At 41.5% G+C, this 22556-nt stretch overlaps 1 pseudogene; it reads left to right on the plus strand.

The window, feature by feature from the left end:
* LOC113201496 (centromere protein O-like) overlaps positions 1-22556 on the plus strand; it is a 76558-nt pseudogene that overhangs the window by 10633 nt on the left and 43369 nt on the right.

A 22556-nucleotide genomic window follows, 5' to 3' on the forward strand; every position in this document is an offset into this window, starting at 1 on the left:
GCAGGATTCTGCAAGTGGAAATTCTTTTACTAGCATCAGCATTATGTGCATGAGATTGGAGGATAGCAACAACAACACAACGCTAAAGTCTGAGAAGGAGAATGTGGGAGGAGACCTGAGATACTGCAGCTTAATCACTATAATTAGTCAGAATTTTTTTTTAAATAAGTGATAAGAACTCAACTCAAATTGGTTTAATAATAAAAAATGAATATATTGATTCATGTAATTGGCAAGTTTCAGTTGTCCTGGCTTGATGAATTCAAGGGTCAAAGAAGTTGAGACTTAATTTTATTCTGTTTTATTGTGCTTTCTTATGTTGGCTCAGGAATCTTCTCATGGTGACAAAGTAGCTATTGGGAGCTCCATTCTGTCTTATGGAGCAGGAAGGAAATTTCCCTCCAAACCATTCTAGTGAAGGTCTCTGTAAGTCTGGCTGACCCTGGCACAGCGACTCTTACTTCCTCACCTGAAAACTGGAAAATGTTAACACCTTGATTAAAATTAGAATAATTAGGAAGAACATTGTTTTTTTTCGGGGGGGGGGGGAGAAGAATTAGGTATTAGGTAGGGCTGGGGATGTGGCTCAAGCGGTAGCGCGCTCGCCTGGCATGTGTGCGGCCCGGGTTCGATCCTCAGCACCACATACCAACAAAGATGTTGTGTCTGCCGAGAACTAAAAAATAAATATTAAAAAAAAAAAAGAATTAGGTATTAGGTAAGTTTTAGGTTTTGGTGGGATTTTAATGATGAATGGTAGGTGATTTAAAAGGTGAGGGTGGGGGTTTGTGGAAAAGCTGGAATTGGAGATGAGAATGTGCATCATTATATGGAAATGAGAAGGGGGCAAGTAAAGAGAGGCAATTCAGAGCATGGGTGGGTCATGGTGGAGGACTGACACAGTCCAGCACAACCAATCTCTGTGGCCAAGAGGTTGTTAGGCTCAGTGTTTAGAGTTAAGTCCATGTTTATCTCTGGAGTCACAAGTGGAGAGAGGGCAACACCTAAACCATATGAACTGAAAATTGGAGAGGATTGGTTCCCTCTAGGAAAACTGGGGTGCTCTTCCAAGAAGAAAATGGAAGGAGAGCCACAGAAGTGATGACTATCTGCAACAGAGGTCAAGAGAAGCTCAAGGAAGAAGTTAGAAGTGGTCAATAGTGCAAATAATCCAGAGAGGCTGAAGAAGGTAAGTGAATGGTCATAGACTTTAGACAGGCAACTGAGTGACTTTCTGAAAATTTCTGAAAGAAAACAGATTTACTGGGTGAAAGGGTGAATGGGCATAGAAACACTGTAAAAGCATGAATTTGCTGTTTTAAAGGAGTCTACCAGTGAAAAGAGGCAGAGACGAGCTTGGCCCCAATTCTATCCCACAGTCTCTGAGAGAGCGAGGCTGTGTGCTGGGCCCCCAGACTCTGAGATTAATAATTCCCCATCCATTTCCTCCAGAACCTCAGAGTTTAGAAAGCAAGAAAGAATCGTAAGTGAATAAATTATGGGGAGAAGGAATAATGACTCCAAGGTTTCTGAGTGGGAGAGTACAACTGTGAGAAGCTGACACTGAGTAGGGGTTGTCATAGAAGAGAGGATGACCACACCAATCCAGGGGTATCGGGGAAGACTTTCCACTGAGGTAGCACCTGAGCTGGGTTCCATAGAATGAACAGGAAGCAAAATGGAGAAAGGAGTGCAGGGAAAAACCCAATCATTTCCTTTAGAGGCTCATGGGTGAATATTGCTGGAGTAGAAAGTACAGGAACAGAGAAGGGCAGGTGCAGAGGACTTGTGTGATATGCTGAGGGGTTAGGGTTTTGCCCAATTGGTGTTGGGCAGGGGGCACTGAAAGATTTAAAGTTAAGGCTACACAGTGTCAGATTAGCATGTCAGAAAAAAAGGGGGACAAACGAAGAGGGGGCAATTCAGAGCATGGGTGGATAATGGTGGAGGATTGACACAGGCCAGCACAAAGACAGGGTCAGAAAAAAGGGGAAGCATGACCAAGAGCCAGGGAACTGAGAAGACTTGGTTATTATTGTTTGGGGCAGTGAGAACGGACACTTTGAAGACAGGTGATGGGGCTCAGGGAATGACCCAGCCCCTGGAGAGGGAGACCAAGATGGAGGCAAGGAAGGGATAATGGGAGGCAAGGAGAGTGGGCTCCAGCCAGTTGGTGGGGAGACAGGCTGAGCATTGAGTGGGGAGAAAGGATGGAGAGTATGGATGAGAACTGACAGTGGGGAGGACAGGAGAAGTGAGCTTCTACCTGGGAAAGCAGCACCATCACTCGGTGGAGTGCATGGGCTTCCTGTTTTCCCCTGGGTCAGGAGGATGGCAAGAGAACCAGTCCATCACAGAGTCAGGTCAGCTCCACAGGCTTTGCCCCCTTCTCTAGGCTTTTCTGCCATTTGCCAAGCAGAGGTCTTCACTAACCCCACCAGGGGGCCGGTGAGGCGGGGCGCTTGTCAGAGCCTCGGGGACCCCAGGAGCTTCTTCAGACTCTTGCCCACCCTGGAATCCAACTCAGGGGGCCTAGAGTGGCACCCAGGAACTAGTGTTTCCAGAAAATTTCGTAAAGGAGGTTCTGAAAAGTATCCTACCCACACCGATAGTTAAGAATCACTGAGGTACACAGGACTGAGTCCCGGAACTGGAGATGATGTGGGGGAAGATGGATTAGAATGGTTTGCAGAAACGGGTGGGCGTCAAGTGACTCAGGAAAGGAGGACAAGGAGAGGAGGTGGCTGTGTCTGCAGGCGCTGGAAAGAGCAGGGGCTCCGTTGTCGGTGGATCTGCCTCTCAAGACCGTTGCTAGGGCCGTGCCCACCCCTCCCCTGTGCCCTTTGTGTCACTTTCCCCCTTGGTGTTCACTTTAGCCAGTGGCAGCCTGCATCAATGTGCAGAGGAACAAAATACTAGAAGAGATTCTGAACCATCAATGCCGAGCACAATGAGGATAAGCAGGCCTTTCTGAAGTTTCATGGCCATTCTTGTAGAGGTAAGGAACGTGTGGGGAAGAAAACCCCCGAATTATTGACAATGTCAAGGCCCTGGGAATGCTCAGAAGCGTCGCAGTTCGTGCGCAGCACTGCCCTCTGCTGCTCACAGTCAGACCTGCAGCGGGATGGCAATAGCTTCTTTGACTTCCTGAGGGGACCATGGAGAAGACAGGTGAGTTGGGTCAAGTCACGTGTCATCATGAAATCGAAAGGTATGTCTCTTTAGGTACAAACTGAGTTTACAACTTTAGGTTTGGAGATTTTTTTCCAGTTAATTGTGTTTCAATAAAGACAACTCGTCTAGGAAAAACATTCAGGCCCTGAAATTTTCCCTTATAAAACGTTTTCATGTATTAGTAACCATTGTATTCCCCTGGAGATAAGCTGCAGAAAAGTAGAAATTTTTTTTCCTGAGTTTGGCAAACTTTCAGATAATGTCTAATAATTCTATGCTGTTAATAATAATGGCCAACATTAACATTTGTAGTCATCAGAACCTTCTGGGCATTACATTGATTTCACAACAACACAGTGAAACAAGAACTATTATAATCTACACTTTACAAATGAGATAACTGAGGTATAAATACCATGATTGGTAGAGCAAGGAATTAAACTCAGAACTACTATATAGTCTACTTGTTAAGGTCATGTCAACTACCTTATCATACAGACTCCAAAATTTGTAAATTGCTCCAACATCATAAATTTTTATTTCATACTCATGCAGTGGTCCTGAGCAGGGGTTTCTTGCAATTGGATACCTATCTGCTTTCACACACTGCGATGTAGAAATAAGATCCCTCTGACTTGTGATCTGCTAGTATCTGGTTCTGGTCATTTCCATACACCTCTAGCCAGTCAGAAGAAAAGAGCTTGGAGAAGGCACTCTTACTTCTTAACCTCTGTGGCTTACATTTCCATGGCAAGAACAAGTCCCTTGGCCACACTTAGATGCCAAGGGAGCTGGGAAAGGTAGTCTTTAGTGGTTTAGCTCCTCCCCAGCACCAACTCCATATCATAGAAGAGAGAGTGGGGATTTCAGTGGTTAGCTCACAATTTCTGCCATACCTTGACTCAGTTCTCACCTTTGGGCATTATCCCAGGAGAGTACTGCAGCAAGTTCCTGAGACTGGGGTCTTTCAGAAGTAAGTCATTTGTAAGGTGTTTTTCCTGCTGACAAAGCACTTTTGTACCTATTATCTCATTTAATTGTCACTGTTCCTATGAAGCAGTTAATTACTTTTATTTCACAGGTAACAGAAATAAAGCTAGTCAGGTGTTTTGCCAAAATTCTCACAGCTGGGTCAACTGATTATTTTCATGGCCAGATCCTGGAAACAGAGTGGCTGCTGCTAAGCTTAGGTAGGGCCTGACCAAAATGTTTTATGGAAGAGTGAGAGCAGTAGGCTGTGAGCAGAAAGGAATTCTAAAATTGGAGCAATGGTAGGAACAAAGAAAGGAGTAACAAGTAGAGGCTTCTAGAGAGACAGCAGGTTCTCCAAGTTTTCTTCTCAAAAGTCACAGAACCCTGGCTTTACACCTCACAATTTGAAGATTTACACTGCAGAGTTTATGTACCTTTGACCATTCTATGATGCTGTTGATTGCTATAGATTTTTTTCCTTCTGGGAGATTAGGAAGGGTCTTCACTTTCTCTCCCACCCACCCCCTCCCACTTTGGACTTATCAGCATCCCTGATAACAATCTGGTAATAAGGAGGGGCCTACCATTATTTTAATTCTCACAAAGCTTTCATTCTGAGTGAATTTAAATGTTTAAAGTTTTACTTTATGTTTTTATACAAAAAAGGAAAATAATATACAAATATATAGGTTCTCAACAACTAAATTAAAATATGATCATTTTCCAAATATCTGTTATTGATTTCAAAATTAATTTTGTTATATCGGAGAATATACTTTGCTTGCTTTGATAAAAGGAAAATTTCTTGGTCCAATTAAATGTAGTAGAATTTATTTGAGAAAAACAAAACAAATTTGCAAATCAAGTAGCTCCCAGATCCATATCAGGTTCATTTTAAAATATTTATTTTAAAGATATAAAAATTTTTTAAAAAATAAAAATATTTTAATTAATAAAATAAAAACATAAACACCATACACATTAATACCATGTGATATTTCTATATATAGATAGATAGTAATATTTAAATGAGGTTTAACATATTATGGTTTGGATCTTAAATGTCCCTCAAAGGCTATGTGCTAAATATTTGGTCACCAGGTTATGAAGCTCCTGGAAGATAAAAGAACCTTTAAGAAGTGAGACCTAGTGAAAGGAAGTTACATCTTTGGGGACATGCCCTGTCTTCTCTCATTGGTTTCTGGTCACCATGAGAGAAGTGGCTTTGCCATTCTATGCTCCCTACCATGATGTTCTGAAGTCTTACCACAGGCTCCAAAACAATAGAATCAGCTGACCTGGACTGAAACCTCTGAAACCATGAACTAAAGTAAACTTTTCCTCCTTTAAGTTTATATCTCAGGCGTTTTGTCATAGTTAACAGAAAGCTAACACACTCATCTATCTCTTCAAACATTTGTCATTTCTTTATGATGAAACTTTCAAAAATTCTTTCTCCTTGTTTTTTGAAATGTATAGTACATAATTGTTATTGCTTTGCTGTGCAATAGCACATCAGAACTTCTTGCCTCTAATTATAACTTATACCCACTGATCAGCCTCTCTTATAAGAGGGGCCTTTCTGCCCTACAGAGCTGGTTCTGAGAACTCCAGCCGACAACATCATCAGACAGCATTTATAGTAAACACAAAGGTGAGAAATAGAAAATAACTAATTTTTTTGCAGCCAGGTAAATGAACCAGTCAAATGATTGCCATTTCCTTAGTAAGCTGGCTGTCACTTCAACTAGCCAGAGCTCAGTTACAGTGATTAAACTTTATAATGGTCTGTTGGACAAGTATAAATACAGTCTATCTTGGGGTATGTTCTATATGTTCTTGGTAAGAATGCTCATTCTGTGTTGTTGGGTAAAGTATTCTATATAACTACTATTCAGGTCAAGTTGATCGAGAGTGTTGTTCAGGTCTACTAGATCCTTGCTAGTTTTCTGACTACCTGTTCTTTTGATAAATCTCTGACTATGTAATTGTAGATTTGGCTACTTCTCCTTTGAGTTCTTTCAGTTTTTACTTCATTTGTTTTGAGATTCTGTTGTTAGGTGCAAATACATTCAAGATTGTTATGTCCTGATGAATTTAATCCTTGGTTTTTATGAAATGTTTCTTTTATCTCTAAATTAGTTCTTGCTCTGAAATCTGCTTTGTCTGATGATAATATAGCCATTTCAGGACAGTACATTTTCCCCATTTTTACTTATAACCTATCACTGTCTTTTTATTTAAAGTGGATTTCTTGTATTCTGTTTTCCATTCTAATTTTTGTTCCTTTGTTTTCTACTTCATATCTTCTTTTAGATTATTTGAACCTTTAATATTGTTATTTGATTAATTTGTTTTTAATAATTAATGTTCTATTTCAATTTATCTATTGATGTTCAGGCTGTATCTTTTTAAAAAATCATTGGTGCTGTAGGAGTTAGGTATACATACCTAAACTTTCATCTCTTTAGAGGTAATCTTGTACCTCTTTAGGTAAAATATAGAAGCCTTAAAACTCTATAGGTTCCTTTACCTCCCTTCCTACACCTAGACACATCAAATTCTCCACTACACAATTTTATGATTTTTTTTTTTTGCTTTCAAAGACAGACATATTTTAAGTAACTGAAGGGGACCAGAGTTTTACATTAATACAGATATTTACTGTATCTTGCTCTTCCTTCATTCTTTAAGTTTTGAGTTTTTCTCTAATGTCATCTCTCTTTGGTCTGACAACTTTTAGCATTTCTTTTCAACAAAGTTACTGGCAATAACTTCTTGTGTTTTTCCCTCATGACTGCAGACCCCATGGGACCATGACTAGAGCCCACCTTGGGGTCAGAGGAAAAGGGGACCAACTTCTGAAAACTCATTTCTACAGTCCTCCTTTTCATTTTTACTCTCTTTTTCAATCCACCTGCTTTTCTTTATTCTTCAGAGTTCTCAGGCAGTTATCATCTGGTTTACCTAGTATTTTTGTTATAATCAATGGAATAGTCTATAATGGGTTTATGCTATTTTGGACAAGTCCAATTCCTTGGTATTTAGCTTAAATTTCTTATTCCTACCAATTTTAATATATCACATATTCATTATCTTTCAGTTTTAAAATATTTCCTAATTTCCCTCGTGATTTTTTTCTTTGACCTACTAGTTAGTTACAGGTGCCTTATTTAAGTTCTAAATATCTAGAGCCTCTTCAGATATATATTTTCAATATTAAATTTTAGTTTAATTCTGATGTAGTCACAGAACAGATTCAGAATAATTTTTAGAAATATTTTTTAGTTATAAATGGCCACAATACCTTTATTTTACTTATTTATTTTTACATGGTGCTGAAGATTGAACCCAGTGTCTCACACGTACCAGGCAGGTGCTCTACCATGGACTTAAAACTCCAGCTCCAATCAGAATAATCTTAATTCAAATTAAATATATTGAGCTTGTTTTATGGTGAGTACAATTGTCTGTCTTCATAAATAATATGTGGAACTTGAAAATAATGTGTTATTCTGCTGTTTTTGGTGTGAGGCTTTATAAATGTTAATTAGATCTATTACAGTTCAGTTCTATATTTCTACTGATTTTCTATTTGCTTGTTTTATCAGTTACTAAGAAAATGTTGAAATTTTGTGTTTCTTTTTTTCAGTTTTGTTAGGTTTTTGCTTTATATATTCTTTTAAGTTTTTTTTTCAGTGTACAGTTGGCCTTCTGTATCTAGGGGTTCTGTCTCTGTAGATTCACCCAAGAAATAAGGAAAACTATTGGGGAAAAATTGTGTCTGTACAGAAAATATACAGACATTTTTTCTTGTCATCATCTCCTGAAAGATACAGGATAGCAACTCTTTATATAGCATTTACATTATATTTGGTATTATAAGTAATCTAGAGATTATTTAAAGTATATAGGTAGATGTGCATAAGTCATATGCAAATAGTACACCATTTTATGTAATGGACTTTAGCACCCACATACTTGGGTGTCCACAGAAATGTCTTAGAATTTTTCCAATATATTCATCCTTCTTAGATACTGAGGGACAACTGTGTGTACATACAGATTTCTATCTTCTTGTTGAATTGATCATTGTATTATCATGAATTTTTATCTTTGACAATAATCATTGTCTTAAAAATCTATTACATCTAATATAAATATATTCATTCTAGTCCTTTTTCTTTGGGATTCTATTGTTTCTAATGAGAAAACATAATTTTTATCCTTGTTCCTCTCTATGTAATGTGTGTCCAAGTGTCCTGTATGTGTGTTTTCTGGATACTTTGAGATTTTATTTTTTATATATTTTTTTCCAGTAATTTCATTATGATACATTTTGGAGATGTCTTCATCTCATTTGAGTTTTGATGAACTTCTTGGGTTTGTGTGTATATGGTGTTTATCAAACTTGGAAAAAGACTGGCCATTGTTTCCTTAAATATTAATTCTGAAAAATATTGCCCCTTTCATGGGACTCCAGTTAGATATGACAATCCACAAGTTACTGAAGCTCTGTTTTTAAAGATGTCCCCCCTCCTCTGAATAATTTTAATTGTTATATCTTCAAATTTACCGATTTTTTCCCTGTAGTATTTAATCCCTGTTAAGCCAACCAATGAAGTTTTTCATTCAAACAAACCACTAATTGACCTAATACCATTTTTCCTTAATATTTTTAAATTCTACATTTATCTCATACTAAATTCTCCCAGGCATTTGAATTTAATGAACTTTCTATTCTGTTAGAAAGATATAGTCATGCTCTTTAAATTTTTGGCATTATAACTTAATATATGTTAATGTACATGTCAAAATCTAGTAGAGTTAGTCTTTTCTTGATTCTTTAGCTTTTCTTCCTATTCTTATTTTTCCACAAGACCTTTAAAGTCAGCTCCTCCAATTAAAAAATAACCCTGTTGATATTTTAAGCTTTATATTTACAAGGTAACAAGGATAATTAACGTTTTCTATGTCACATCTTCCTATGCATGAATGGGGTTGTCTTTTCCTTTTATTTTTCAAATTTTCTTTTGCATCCTAAGTAGCATAAAGTTTTCTTTATATAGGTCTCAAATATTTCTTATTTTCAGGTATTTTATGTTATTGTTGTGGCTACTATAAATGAGATCTTCTCATTATAATATGTTCTAAATGCCTTTGATTTCATATAGAAAAATGTTAATCTCCATGTTAGTTTTGTCCTAACCATTTTACTGTATTCCATTATTGTTTCCTTTTCATTTGCTTATATTTTTTCAGGTGTATGTCCCAATACCTAGAAGTGGGGCTTTATTGAATTTGCATGTTCTTTTTCATAATGTCCTGATATTGCCTGTGTCTTTTTTTTCTTTAGTTTTGAATATTTTAAACATATTTATTTTAAAACTTTTCTAGTTATCTCATTTTCTGTAGTTTATGGAGCATCAATTTTTCCCAACTATTTAATCTACTGACTTTATTTCAATAGATTATGTATTGAAATAAAACATAGAATTAGACATGCTTTGCCATGAGCTCATCTTCAGTACGGACAGTTTCCTGTTGAGTCCCACAAGCCTGTCTTTTGCAGGCATCTATATGATTTGGTTCACATTTTCCTCTGCTGGGTGCATTCTTAGATAATTTTTATGTTTATTTTTTGACTATAACTTCCCTTAGTTATGGTTTGGAGGATTTTTTGACTATCACCCACACATGGTACAATTTTGGAAGTTTGATTTCTCAAGGTCTACTCTTCCAACACCCACAACACGGGCAGATGGTCAACTTCCTGCCGCATCCTAAGACCAGTGGGCAGAGTTTTTCTAGTCCTTATTTCATGAAGGGAACATCCCTTTTTGGCTTTCCGATTTATTCAAATAGGTCAGTTCTGCTTCTTATCACACATAAGCCTAAGGCCTAATCCTCAATTCTATCCGTCTTAGATTCCCATCTTCTATGCTAGCCCCTATTTCTAATATTCCTACAAACCATTTGTATTTAGCACCTACTCAATTTTATGTGTTTAAATTTCTATTGAGAATTTTCCTTGCTTGTGGTTGAGTTTGGATAGGAAATGGTGAGGATAATAACAACACCAGCAATCACATTTTGTTATTATATTTTGTCCAAAATTCATATGGGTTTGCAGTGTATTGGGAAACTTCCCACATCAGTTCCGTCTGTCTTTCCTGGTCCTTCAAGTAGTTTAAAGGATACGTGCTCTTTCCTGTCAGAAGCAGAAATACTTAACCTCGGGATATCTTGGGCTCCAGAGTGTGAAAAACAAACCCAAACACAACAAAACTAACATTTATTGGGCACTTATTTTGTGCCAGGAACTGAGATTATTTTCTAGCATATAAAATGGAATAAAGTGGGGTCACTTTCTTATAAGGCATCCCTCTTCATGCACAGGGTAGGAGATCAGTTGGCTGTACCATGATAAGTTCTTAGAGGAAGGCAGGAACAGTGCATTTGCAGGGAAATGTCTGAAGGTCCTGTGTATGACTGTGAAACAGAGATGACTGTGCACCTGTTTTCTTCCTCTTCCTCTTCTCTTTCTCTCCTTCTGCTTCTTTTTCTTTTATATATCCTTGTAATAAGAAGGAAAAGGGGAGGTAGGCATCAGGAGGTTGGCGAGAGAGCACTGGATTGGAGGGTCAGGATCCTTGGCTAATCAGCCCTAGGGCTCTCAACCCAGCTGCCTTTCAGATGTGCCCACCTGAGGTCCTGACCTAGCAATTTTGGAGTGGGCCCAAGCATTTATATATCTAGACACTTCTTTGGGTGATTTTAATGTCATGTTGGGATACATAGCTACTATTGAAAGCAACATCACACTGTCTCTCAGCACAGGACTCTCATTTTTCACTTCATTTGAAAGTAAACTTCCATGGACCTCTGGAAACGCAGGCTCCTCTGCTCCCACATATCCCCACTTTGGTGTACACATTTCTACACTTAGAATTAGGCGTCATACTCAAGGAAAAGCCAGAGAAAATCTGAAGCTATTGAGAAGCGACTGGGGCCATTGAATTCATTTTTGGGGCTGCCATGACAAAGTACCAGTAACTGGGTGACTTAGAGCCACAGAAATACATGACCTCATTATAGGACTTTGGATATATCTTTTTAATCCTCATCCTTTCTGTGCCTCAGTAGCCTTAACAGCAAAGTTGATAATTTTCAGATCTGGAATTCTATTCCAATACACGATAGTTGCCCAAGAGAGGGCTATTTTTGTAACATTTGTTATTGTTATTAATACCATTATGCAATCTCACTGATTTTTCGAAGCTTAGATAGTATTTTCTGAGAGAACAGTTTTAGTAAGCTCAAATAACAAGCAGACTAGTTTTTCTGTCCTTCAGTGCTGTCATTTGGCTTCCCACAATTAAGTAATGATAATTGATGTAACAGCTTAGCCAGTTAGATGACCTGCTTCTACACATTGTGTTATGGAGTGACTAGGCTGAGTTTCGTGCTCTGTGGAATCTACCTTATTGATTTATAGTCACATCAGTAGTGGGGGAGGAGGTAGGCTTAAGAGCGTGAACAGTAATTGTTAGTGAACCCCGTTGGAGGATGACAAGGAGGTACTAAAAGGCCAAGGTTCCAAATGTTTCTCATTAATTATCTTCAAAACAAAACTCTCAGCCTAAAAGCCCTAATTAGGGAGTAGCACATGGCTTAGACAGCCGTGGTGGTAGATTTCCTGATGTACTGGTTTTCATTTTGAGAATTGGAGTCGAGCAATGGAAAAAAATGTGGATTCTGGAGCCAGCCAGACTGGGCTCAAAATCTGGCTCTCCCACTGACCAGCGTCAGGACAGTGGGCAAGCTACGGGGCCACTCTGTGCCTCAGTCCCCTCCTCTGAAATACAGAGATAATGAAAATAATGACACCTACCTCACAAAACTATTGCACAGATTAGATCAGTTGAGACGTGAAGAACACTTGGAACTGGGCCTGGGTCCTATAAATTTAAATGATGTAATTATTTGCACTAAGACAAGGACATAATCCATAAGAACAAATTTCAAAGAAAGTTGAGACAAATGTCAGGCTTGTGATAAGATTTAGGGTGTGTGTTGGCCATTTCTGAAGCCCTTACATGGCACGGTCTGATTTTTCCATGTGGAAAGCCAGCCTTGCGTGGAGCACAAACCATCCCAGGTGGCCAGGTCAGCAAGGACTAAATGAGGGTTCTAGAGTCGTCTTTCAGGCCTGACCCAAGGACATTGAATTGGGCAGCTCATGGCTCTCTTTCCCTTTTTCAGTACTGAGCCTCTTTCTTTCTGCTCTCTCTTTCACTCCTGTTCCATTTCCTCTGTCCTCCCCTTTTCCCTCTCCCCAGGCTAGATCTTCTCTACATCATCTTTGTAGCCCCATATGCAGGTCTGACACAAGCCCCCAACTTATTTCAGCCTTGCCCATCCCAAACTGAACCCTCCTGTTCTTCCCTGAAGATGGTGGAGACTTGCCCATGAGGAGCCTCCTGGATCCCAAACTGAAAAAAGTCATCACAGGTCACTCTTGGGAAGGGGTGGGTGGCTGCTTGGGTTAGCTGTTCTCCTGGCAAACTCCCCGCCACCACCCCCCCCACACACATACACACACACACACATACACACGCACACACACATACACACACACACATACACACACACACATACACACACACACACACATACACACACACATACACACACACACACATACACTTTGCTCAGGGCAGCTTTCGGAATGCAAACATGCCAGTTTGGCTTGACCTCTTATTAACTGGGACTCAGGATTTGTGTCCATTTTGGTTTTAACCAGAAGAACACGAAGCGTGGGGTCAACTGTGCAGAAGTAAGAAATGGGAGCAAAGAGATTAAAGCTGTGTTTTGTTCTCATGGGAAAGTTGGATACTTTGAGAATATTGAGTCATTATTGAGCCCTCCTCATTATCTCTGCGAAGGAGGACAGAAACAACCCATCGAGGGCAAACTGACTCCTGTGCCTCTTTTAATGAGTTCTTCGCAATTGGATTTAGGTACTCTCGTTTTTTACTTAAATAATTTTTATTGACCTCTGAAAACATGAGCTTCTCTGCTCACACATATCCCTCCTTGTATGTCCACATTTTCACATCTGGAACTATGAGTTGTACCAGTGACCAAAGATGCACAAAGCAGAACCTGACGAGAAGCCCGTGGGACCACTGGGTTTGTTTGCTTGGTCTGCACTAATGGTGCCTTAGAATGTCAGAAATGTACTGTCTCACAGTTCTGGGGGATAGAAGTTTGAGACCAAGGTTGGCAGAGCCAACCTCCCTCTGAAGGCATGAAGGAAGGTTCCATTCCTGGCCTGCCTCCTCGTTTCTGGTAGTTCCTTGGTGTGTGGTGGCATAACTCTGATCTCCACGTGGCCTTCTCCCTGTGTGCATGTCTATGTCCAAATTTCCCCATTTTATAAGGATGTCGGTTACATGGGATCAGCAGCCTGCCCCACTCCAGACCGAACTCATGTAGCTGGGTACATCTGTCATAACTCTGTTTCCATAGAAGCTCATATCCTGCGATGCTGGGAGTTAGGACTTCAACATCTGAATTTGGGGAATACAGTTCAATTCACGACAGCCATAGCTCTGTCCTGCAGACGTGATTCCATGGAATCATGAGGAAGTGGTTTTTGCACAGACTGTTCCATAGCACCACACTTAGGTGTTCCATGGCTGCACTTTGGATGGGATTACCCTGATACATGTGCTTGAAATCATTCAATGTGCCCAGAAATGTGGGCAGTGGCTTGGAGACAGTGTAAAGGTTCTGTATTTTATCCCAATGGCAACTGCGGTGGGGCAGGGTGGGGAGAATTGAATCTTTACAAACAGGAAAAGGGTGATCAGACTATAAAAGGATGGGTGAGAAGTCGGTGATAAGAAGTATGGAGGGGGGGAGACAACGCTGTTGTAATTATTCAAAGAAGTGGGAGACCTGAGTATACCTTCATAGTGGTAATGGGAATGTGGGGCAGATGCCTCAGAAAAATATCTGTGATTTATATATCAGGGTGCCTAGAGAAGAGAAGCTTACACTGTGTGTTATTTTAGCAAGGGAACTGCCAGTTGGAGATTGCTGGCAAGGAGAACTGTCATTTGGGTTTCCAGAGATGGGCACTTTAATTTTGGGATAGAGGCCTTGTGTTCAAACAAGTCACCAGGATAGACCATCTAGTTACTCCAAAACAATGAGTTATTCTTGGAATAAATGGTAAAGACATCACAAACCAGAGCATGGTGACTGCAGAGTGAGATGTGAAATGGTAAAAAATTTTAGAGAAAAGTGTTCCTGGATGAAGGTTGCAGATGGAATTATTGGTATCCCTATGTATTAGTTTACTCTTGGCTTCTGCAAAAATAACTACCACAAACTTAGTGATCTATAACAATACAAATTTATTTTTTTTATGGTCTTGTAGGTCATAAGTCCCACAAGGCTACAGTCAAGGTGCTGGTGTGGCTGTATTCCTTTCTGGAAGGTATAAGACTCTTCTTCCACTTCTAAGGCCACTTGCATTCCTTTGCTTGTGGCCCCTTCCTCCACCTTCGAAGCCAGAAACACAGCATCTCTCTGGCCCCTTTTCCAACATTATGTATCTTTGTATGGCCCTCTCTTCTGCCGCCCTCTTCTACTTTTAATAATACTTGTTATTACACTGGGCTCCCCTGGATGGTGCAGGGTGCTCTGTTGACCTCAGTCAGCTGATTAGCATGCTCATGTCCATCTGGAACCTTGATCCCATTTGTCACATACCCTAATGTATTCATAGACTCTGGGGTTTAGGGCATGTATATCTGTGGACACTATTATGCTGCTTCCATAGCCTACATGATTTTTTGGCATTAGTATAATGCTGAAATGCAAGGTGGAGTAGTATGGTTGTCTTCTCTGGGCCTCGGTGAATCAAAGGGTCTTTTCTTTAAAGAATTGAGGGTTCCAGATCCAATTGTGCTGGGGTAGCATGAGCAGGTCTTAGACCAGGAGAAGGAAACAAGGCTTCCTGCCTTTTGGGGTGAAGGGTTTGGAGGGGTCTAGACTCACTGTTGGCTGATTATTTCCAACGAAGTAGGGGCAGCCTGAGAAAATCTAGACACAACCCTGAGGATGGGGTTTGGAGCCTCAGGAGGAACACAGGGAGTGTTATCCCCCAGATATTCAGGGAACATCACCATCTGTCCTAGACAGGGGAGTTTCTGGGAAGCGATGTTGGGAAGGGTCTAGGGTTCATGCCCCCACTCACAGTGAATCTTCATGTGGGCAAAGCACATCCTGGAGAAAAGAGTCACAAGTGAGCTCCAGGTGAAGCGGGAGGCTAGGAGTGCAGCTATGGAACCACAAGTAGCCAGTGGGAGTGACAATTGCTTGTCCACTTGAGTTGATCCCTCAGGGATTCCCATAAATGGCAGAGAGAGATGCTGGGTGGCAGGCTAGCTTTCTGCTAACCCCAGGCAGATGGGAATGTGAACAGTAAAGAGATAAGTCTTATTTTAGGCCACTGCAGCAGATATCCAGGTTTTGGTTGGAAGGCAGTTCTCCAGAGTTTTGAAGTGAAGGGGCCACAGGAGATGGTTGTAGATGAGGAGTTTGGCTCATTCTCAGATTTGCAGCTGCAAAAAGGAATGGAATCTTGGTGTGTGGGGGTGCACTTCTGGAAAGCCTGAGGTAGAGGCGATGCATCCATTTGCCTCTTGTGTCTGGGCCATGCAGACCTGTGACTACTTGTGAGAAACCTGTGAGGTCTTGGGGTTGGAGTTGCAAGTTAAACTGAGCACCAGCTGGAGGTGAGGGGGATGAGCCTATTCACACTTAACAGGGAGAGGTGTTAGTACAAAGGCACCCTACTCTCAGGAAGTGGGGCCTCCCCGTCTCTCCCAGGGCTGTAGGAGGGAGTGAGCTCCTTATTCAGGTTCCATTTTCAAAGGGAGGTACAGTTTCTTGGGTGATCTCAGCAAGGTGACTTTTTGATGAGGGCTTTTTGTTCTCCTGAACTTCTCACCTTCCCTTTGTACTATTTCCTCACCATCATGGCTTATCTTTGTCCTTTCTCAGAGGAAGGGTTTGGATCAAACTGTGCACTTCATATTGCTAATCTTCTTTAACTAAAAGAAAAAAGAAAGAGCTGAATTTATAGATGCAAACACCTAGCCCACGGTTGTCCCTAGAGTTACTTGTTCCTTTAGTCCTGAGGGTCCAAATGCATATTGGGGAAAATACCAAATGGTTAATGGGTCAGTGATAAGCAGCTTCCAGTGGCTATAATTCCTTCAGGTTCTGGGAATAGTGAGAGTTAACCAGTCCTCAATACTGGCCCCAAAGGGCATTTTGTTTTGGGGTGTCTTTTCCTTAGGCCATGTCTAGTTGTGCCTTCATCTCTAATTTGCTCATCCAGCTTGCTGTGTCCTGTGAGTCTCTACCCTTGAGGGACTGAGCAGAGACAGGTGCTGCTCTCAGGAAATAGCTGCTGAGAGGCAGTGTGTGAGTGATCCCAGACCCAACCTTAGCAAAAGGGAGTGGAAGTTCTGTCAGAGTTCAGAGAGGGTAGAAGGGACTATAGAGGGTTTGAGTAGTTGCAAAAAGACTTTACATTTATTTTATTTATAATTTTCATCATTTTTTAAGAGAGATATTTATGCTATATTGCTCAGGCTGGTCTCAAATACCAGGGCTCCTGTGACTAGTCTCCTGCTTTAGCCTCCTGAGTAGTTGAAACTTTTTTTTTTTTTAATTAGCCCTTGAAGGATTGTCTCAGCAGAGAAATGTCTAGGACACTTTAGATGGAGTGGAGAGAGCCTAAGGGATATGGTAAATATATTTGGGATATAATTATATGTATGCCTGTGTGCACATGCACACATAATAGTTATATATAAATGGGGCAAAATGCAAAAGGTTAAAATGATCAAAGTCTCCTTGTCTTCTTGTTCCTTATTACTCAGTTCTTTCCATAGAGGCAAAGTTAAGACAAGATTAAACAAATACAGCTGGGCATGGTGGCACATGCCTGTAATCCCAGCAACTTGAAAGCCTGAGGCAGGAGTATCTCAATTTCGAGGCCAGCCTCTGCAACTTCACGAGATCCCAAGCAACTGCCTGAAAATAAAAATATAAAAGGGGCTGGGGATGGAGCTCAATGGTTAAGCACCCCTAAATGTAATCCGCAGTACAAAACAAACCCACAAACAAACAGCGACCCCCTCCCACACACACCCATGGCTGGAGGGTTGAACCATCTTTTAAGAAGTATCAAACATGCATGAGTTCATTGTTTTCTCTGCAGTGCATTATGTGGCAACTCTTTCCAACCACTAAATCCTCATGAAGGAGACTTCACACACCATTTTTTTAGGGACCAAATTCCCTTCCCAAGATGCAGAAAATTTGAGACCAAAGGTAATTATATAATGTTAGCCACACTTGTCCCCACCCAGGAATCCAGAACAGTCTCAAGAAGACTCCGGGCTCCCACAGGGTATGGGTTGTGGGTTGGTGTCCAGACTTAAGAAACTGGGAGGCTCTAGCTAAATTTAAATGGAAAAGACATTGGCTCCTGTGGAGACCAGGGCAGCCTGGACCAGAGGCAGGGCTGCCCCTGTCCCAAGCTGATGAGCAAGGCGGGTGCCCAGGGGACCCAGAGAACCAGCCCCCATGGCACTGACAGGAGTAGGTTCTGGAGACCGTGGGGAAGAAAGCTGAGCACACAGATGCTCTCCAGTTCCTCCCAGATGGGTTTCCTGACCAGAAGAGAACTCCCGCGTGGAAAGGTTATAAGGGAAAGATTCAGATTTTTCTTCCCCTGCTGTGAAATCAATTAAAAACAGGATGGATACAAAATGGTTTTATAACCTCCTCAACCTCCTGGCTTGCTTTCTTTTTGGGGTTGGGCCAGCCCAGAGTGGAGAGAGACAGGAGTCTCATGGTCTGAAAATTCTGCGGCAGTTTAAATAATAGTGACCTATTGCTCCAGCTCTCCTCAGGGGACCCGAGACTGGAGGAGGAAATGTCTCCCTGGAAAACAGACAGAGGAAGGAGGATCCTGTGGAGAAGGGAACAAGAGGGAGAGGCCTGTATCCAGCCTCAGCTTCTGCTGCCCCCAGGTTCCTTCAGAATCTGTCTAACCTGAGTTGGGGCGGGGAGAGACCAGTTTTCAAAGAAAATTTATTTCCCACCGAGTAATTTAAAGAGCTTGTTTTGCTTTCACATAATTGCTTGACATCAACCAACATCAATAATTTTCATTCCTACTTTGATCTATAAAAAATGATAATAGATAAATTTTATTGAGTACCATTTTGAGTCAGGCACATAGTTAAACACCTTGCTTAAATGAACTCTAATTCATATAACATCACTGAAGATTAAGTAATATGTTCTCCAATTTAGACAGAAGGAAAATGAGGCTCAGAGAGGCTAAATAACCTACCCAAGAGCAAACAGCTGGTAATTGGAAAAACCAGAATCCGAATCCAAGTCTGCTTCCACTCTCACTAAGTTGATGATGATGATGATAATAATAATAATAATAATAATAATAGAGTTCAACAAATTAGAACTGTTATTATTGTGTGCCTGATATTTGGCGTATCCTCCTAACAAACCTGTGAGGAAGGTTCCAAGCTCCCTTTTACGGAAAAAGCCATAGTTAAGGAAATAGCTCAGTGTCATTGAGCTGAGTTGGTGAGGTCTCGCCTTGAAGCAGGGTCTTTGGGTTCTTTAATGTCAGCATTCCGTCCAAGGAAGCCATGAACTTCAGGAACCTAGAAAGGTGTTTTTTTGTACTGGGTGCTTCCAGTGGGTACTCTGAGACCAGAGAGGGGTCCCCAGCTTGCTGTCCCTGGTGAGCTGAAGCTGAATTGGGCTGAGAAGAGCAGCCTCTGCCAACACACATTGTTCTCAGCAGCAAGAAATGTTTCCCAGCGCCTTGGCCAACTTGGCTGCGGCATCTTAGACATCTTGAGGGACATAGTTTTAAGCATCTTTAAATGGATCGACAGACTTCATTGTCAGGACATGCTGCTTCAGACTGCAGAGCTGCTCACCTTTTTCCCAATGAAGGGTATTATCTGGAACTAACTGATCATTTCAGAATCTGGCCACCTAGGGTTCTATTTGTACACCCGATGCAAAATCATGTGAATGAGCTTCCGTGGCTCATCCATCCCTCCCTAGCTATCAGACAGTTCCTATCTTGGTTTTGGCATCTCTGTCTTCTCTGAACTTCTGTTTTTCTAAAGCTTAGCCTCTCCAAAATATCTTGGAGAGTCTTGAAACCCTCATCTTCACTTACTTGCTCCTATTTTTCCCTCACCCTCAAGTCTATATTCCATAAACAATAGCAATGGAAAGACAATCTAAGGTTGCTGGCATTGAGAAATAGCCAAAACATTTTCATATCTATTATGTGTTTTAGGACTCTTAATAACCCAAAGAGAGAAATCAGTATGAACTTAGGCTTGTAAAAAAAAAAAAAAAAAAGAAGACTCTGTTAGTGTCTGAAGCAGGACTAGAACATTGTTTCCCCCTGGATCCCATAGTCCCCGTCTCTTTAGCTGCAGACCCTATTATGAGATGTAGTTAGGGAAATAACCACTGTGACTCAGGAACATTGTTTCTGTTTCCCTTGAAGCCCTTTTTAGACTGTTCTAGAAACAGCCTGAAAACCATAATACCCATAAAAGTGAAGCTTATATCTTGAACAATACATTCCAGAAGTCTCTCATTTCTTAAAACCAAGATTGTCCCACAATTTGTGGCATCTCACCAGCACCAGTGACGAGTTATTCACTCGACAAATGCTTAGTGAGTTTCTTCCTGGATTGTAGACATAACCCTAGCCCCCCTACAGTTCAGAGGGTGTGCATGGTGGTAGCAAGGGGGGTCACTGAATAGGAACTTTTAGTAAAGTTCATGCTGTGGAAGCAGAAAGTAGGGATATCCAGGAAAACCCAAGGTTTGAGATGGCTTCCATGAGAAAGAAACATTTAAACCAAGACTTGAAAGATGAATAGAAGCTGGCCAGATGGGAAAGAGGCAAGTCTTCCTCCAGGTGCGGCAGTTTTGAGCATGAGTCTTGAAGACTTCTAAGATCAAAGAATTTAGCTAACCAAGGACCCAGCTGCTGTGCTCTGCAATCGGTTACCACATCTGTGCCAAGGCCATCCTCCCAAAGGCAGCTCTCAGCCAGTGACTGGGTGTTGAGACAGGGGTGCTAGGGCAGCCCATTCCTTAGAGGCCATGAATACTCTGATGGCCAATTTTGAGTCAAGGATGCCCCTGAAGCCATGCTGAACTTTTTTTGGTTGGTGGATGGTCTAGGGTGTTTCTCCCTAGCCTTTGTCCCTTCTCTCTTTCTCTTGGCATCAGACTTGCTCTGTGCCCTTGATCCAGCCCTTCCATGGGAGTAGATGGCATTCAACAAGAAGTGGGTGAGGTGAGCCAAGGACAAGCAAAAGGGAAGGGGCTCAGGGCAGACCCCTGCATGCTCTTTTCTTCCAGCAGGAGGAGGAAGAGTCAAACAGGCAAAGCAAACAGTTTACTCCAGGGATTATTCAAGACTAGAATTCTATCCCTTCCTTTAAAATTTCAAGAACAACTCTGACCGAAAGCACTCCATTTCAGGACAGGGTTCTGTGGCACAGGGAAATTGTTTGCAAAGTTATCTTTTATTCTACACACAGGAGCTTTTTCTCTCCCCTAACATCTTTGTCCTTATGGTATCATTAGAAGGTGACTCTCCAGGATCTCATATTGGCAAGGCAATGCCAACTCTGATTGAGGAGAAGTCCAGGCAGGCCTCTGACTAGATTAGCCCAGTGCCAGGTGTGCTATGTTGGCGGCAGAGACTGCCGCATCTGCATCTGATGCTTCAACTTCTTGGTCCACTAGACGCATGCGCAGAACGCCCTGCTCTGGCTGCCACGGGTCACTTGGCAGATCTAGTTCTCATTGTGCATTAATAAATTGATTTTCCGGTTTTACTTTAAAAACAAATAGAAGAATAACATTAGCATCAAGGGAGGTTATCAAAGAGGGAAAGAGTTACATAAAAGCCACATGCAGCCTGTGGGTGTGAGGTAGAAGGTAAAGCAAGGGTTGGATTGGGGCTTTTAGGTGGGCGTGGCTACCCCAGTCAGGGTTTCAATGGTGCCTTTCAAAGCCATTCTTTATCCTGTGATGCCTGGGGGCTAGGTAGGAGTACCAACAGAGAGCAATTACAGAAAGAGGGGGAAATGACCCTGCTGGTGATCATTTGAAGAAGTATTTTTGGACAAATGAAAGGAAGTACATCTTTACACAGGCTATATTCTATAAATGGAACCCATTACCCCTATAAGGTGCTCAAGACAAAAAAAAATTAAAATGGATCCCAGAAGAGGCCACAAAAAGTCATGAATATTAATTGTAATGGTTGTTAGGGTCAATCCCTGAAGACCAAGTCACTATGTTCCCACAGAAATGTTGCTGGTGGCAACATAGAGGAACCATGTCCTAGCCACAGCGAGTTCCTGGAAGATTTCTGAAACACTGAGTCTACTTTCTCTGTGCCATACCTTTGCCACACTGAAGCCAGATTTACAGATAGGTAGTTAGTGGAGTTAGGTAAATCGGGTCTAATATCGAGTAAGATAAAGAAAATGGAGGCCATTATTGAGAATGGAGTCCAGGAAACCAGAGCAGCACTTGGGGAAATTGAAATGTTAATGTCTCCAATGCCCAGAACCCATCCTAAGGAACTGTTAATGAAACAGCTCCCAGAAAACGGGAAGTGCTAATCAAAAGCCACCCCAGGTCCTTCCTGCCCAGATGACTCCTTCAGCCCACCTATCCCCCCCTTTTGGGTCTTCCCACCTGCCTTCCATCACTGAAAGATAAAGGGAAACAAAAGACATGAATGTGGAAAAGCTGAAAGAAGACCTTAGCTATAAAAAAGGGAAGACCTCCCCCTTCCACGAATTCTACCTTTCGGGTCCCCTTCTTCCTCCGGGAAAAAGTCTTTTCTACAATCCCTTAATAAAGCTTCTACTTTCCACTGTAAAACTTGTCTCAGCGTGCTTCTTTGGTGTTATACTTCAGCATTTGGGGAAGCAAGGACTTGTTACCTGTAAACAGCGGTAACAACACTGTTGCCTTTAGGTTCCCTTGCCATTCCTCTAGGACTAGCAAACTTCTTCTTACTCTTCAAGATCCCGTTCAAATGGAGCCTCTTCCAGGAAGCCTTCCCTGACTTACCAAGGCAAGGCTGCTAACACTGTGAGGTTCAGCTTCCTCCAAAAAGTGAGGCTGGACTGGGTGCGGAAACACACCTGTAATCCCAGGGGCTCTGGTGGCTGAGGCAGGAAGATCCCAAGTTCAAAGCCAGTCTCAGCAAAAGCGAGGCACTA

The sequence above is a fragment of the Urocitellus parryii genome, chromosome 1 (assembly GCF_045843805.1).
Source record: "Urocitellus parryii isolate mUroPar1 chromosome 1, mUroPar1.hap1, whole genome shotgun sequence".
NCBI lineage: Eukaryota > Metazoa > Chordata > Mammalia > Rodentia > Sciuridae > Urocitellus > Urocitellus parryii.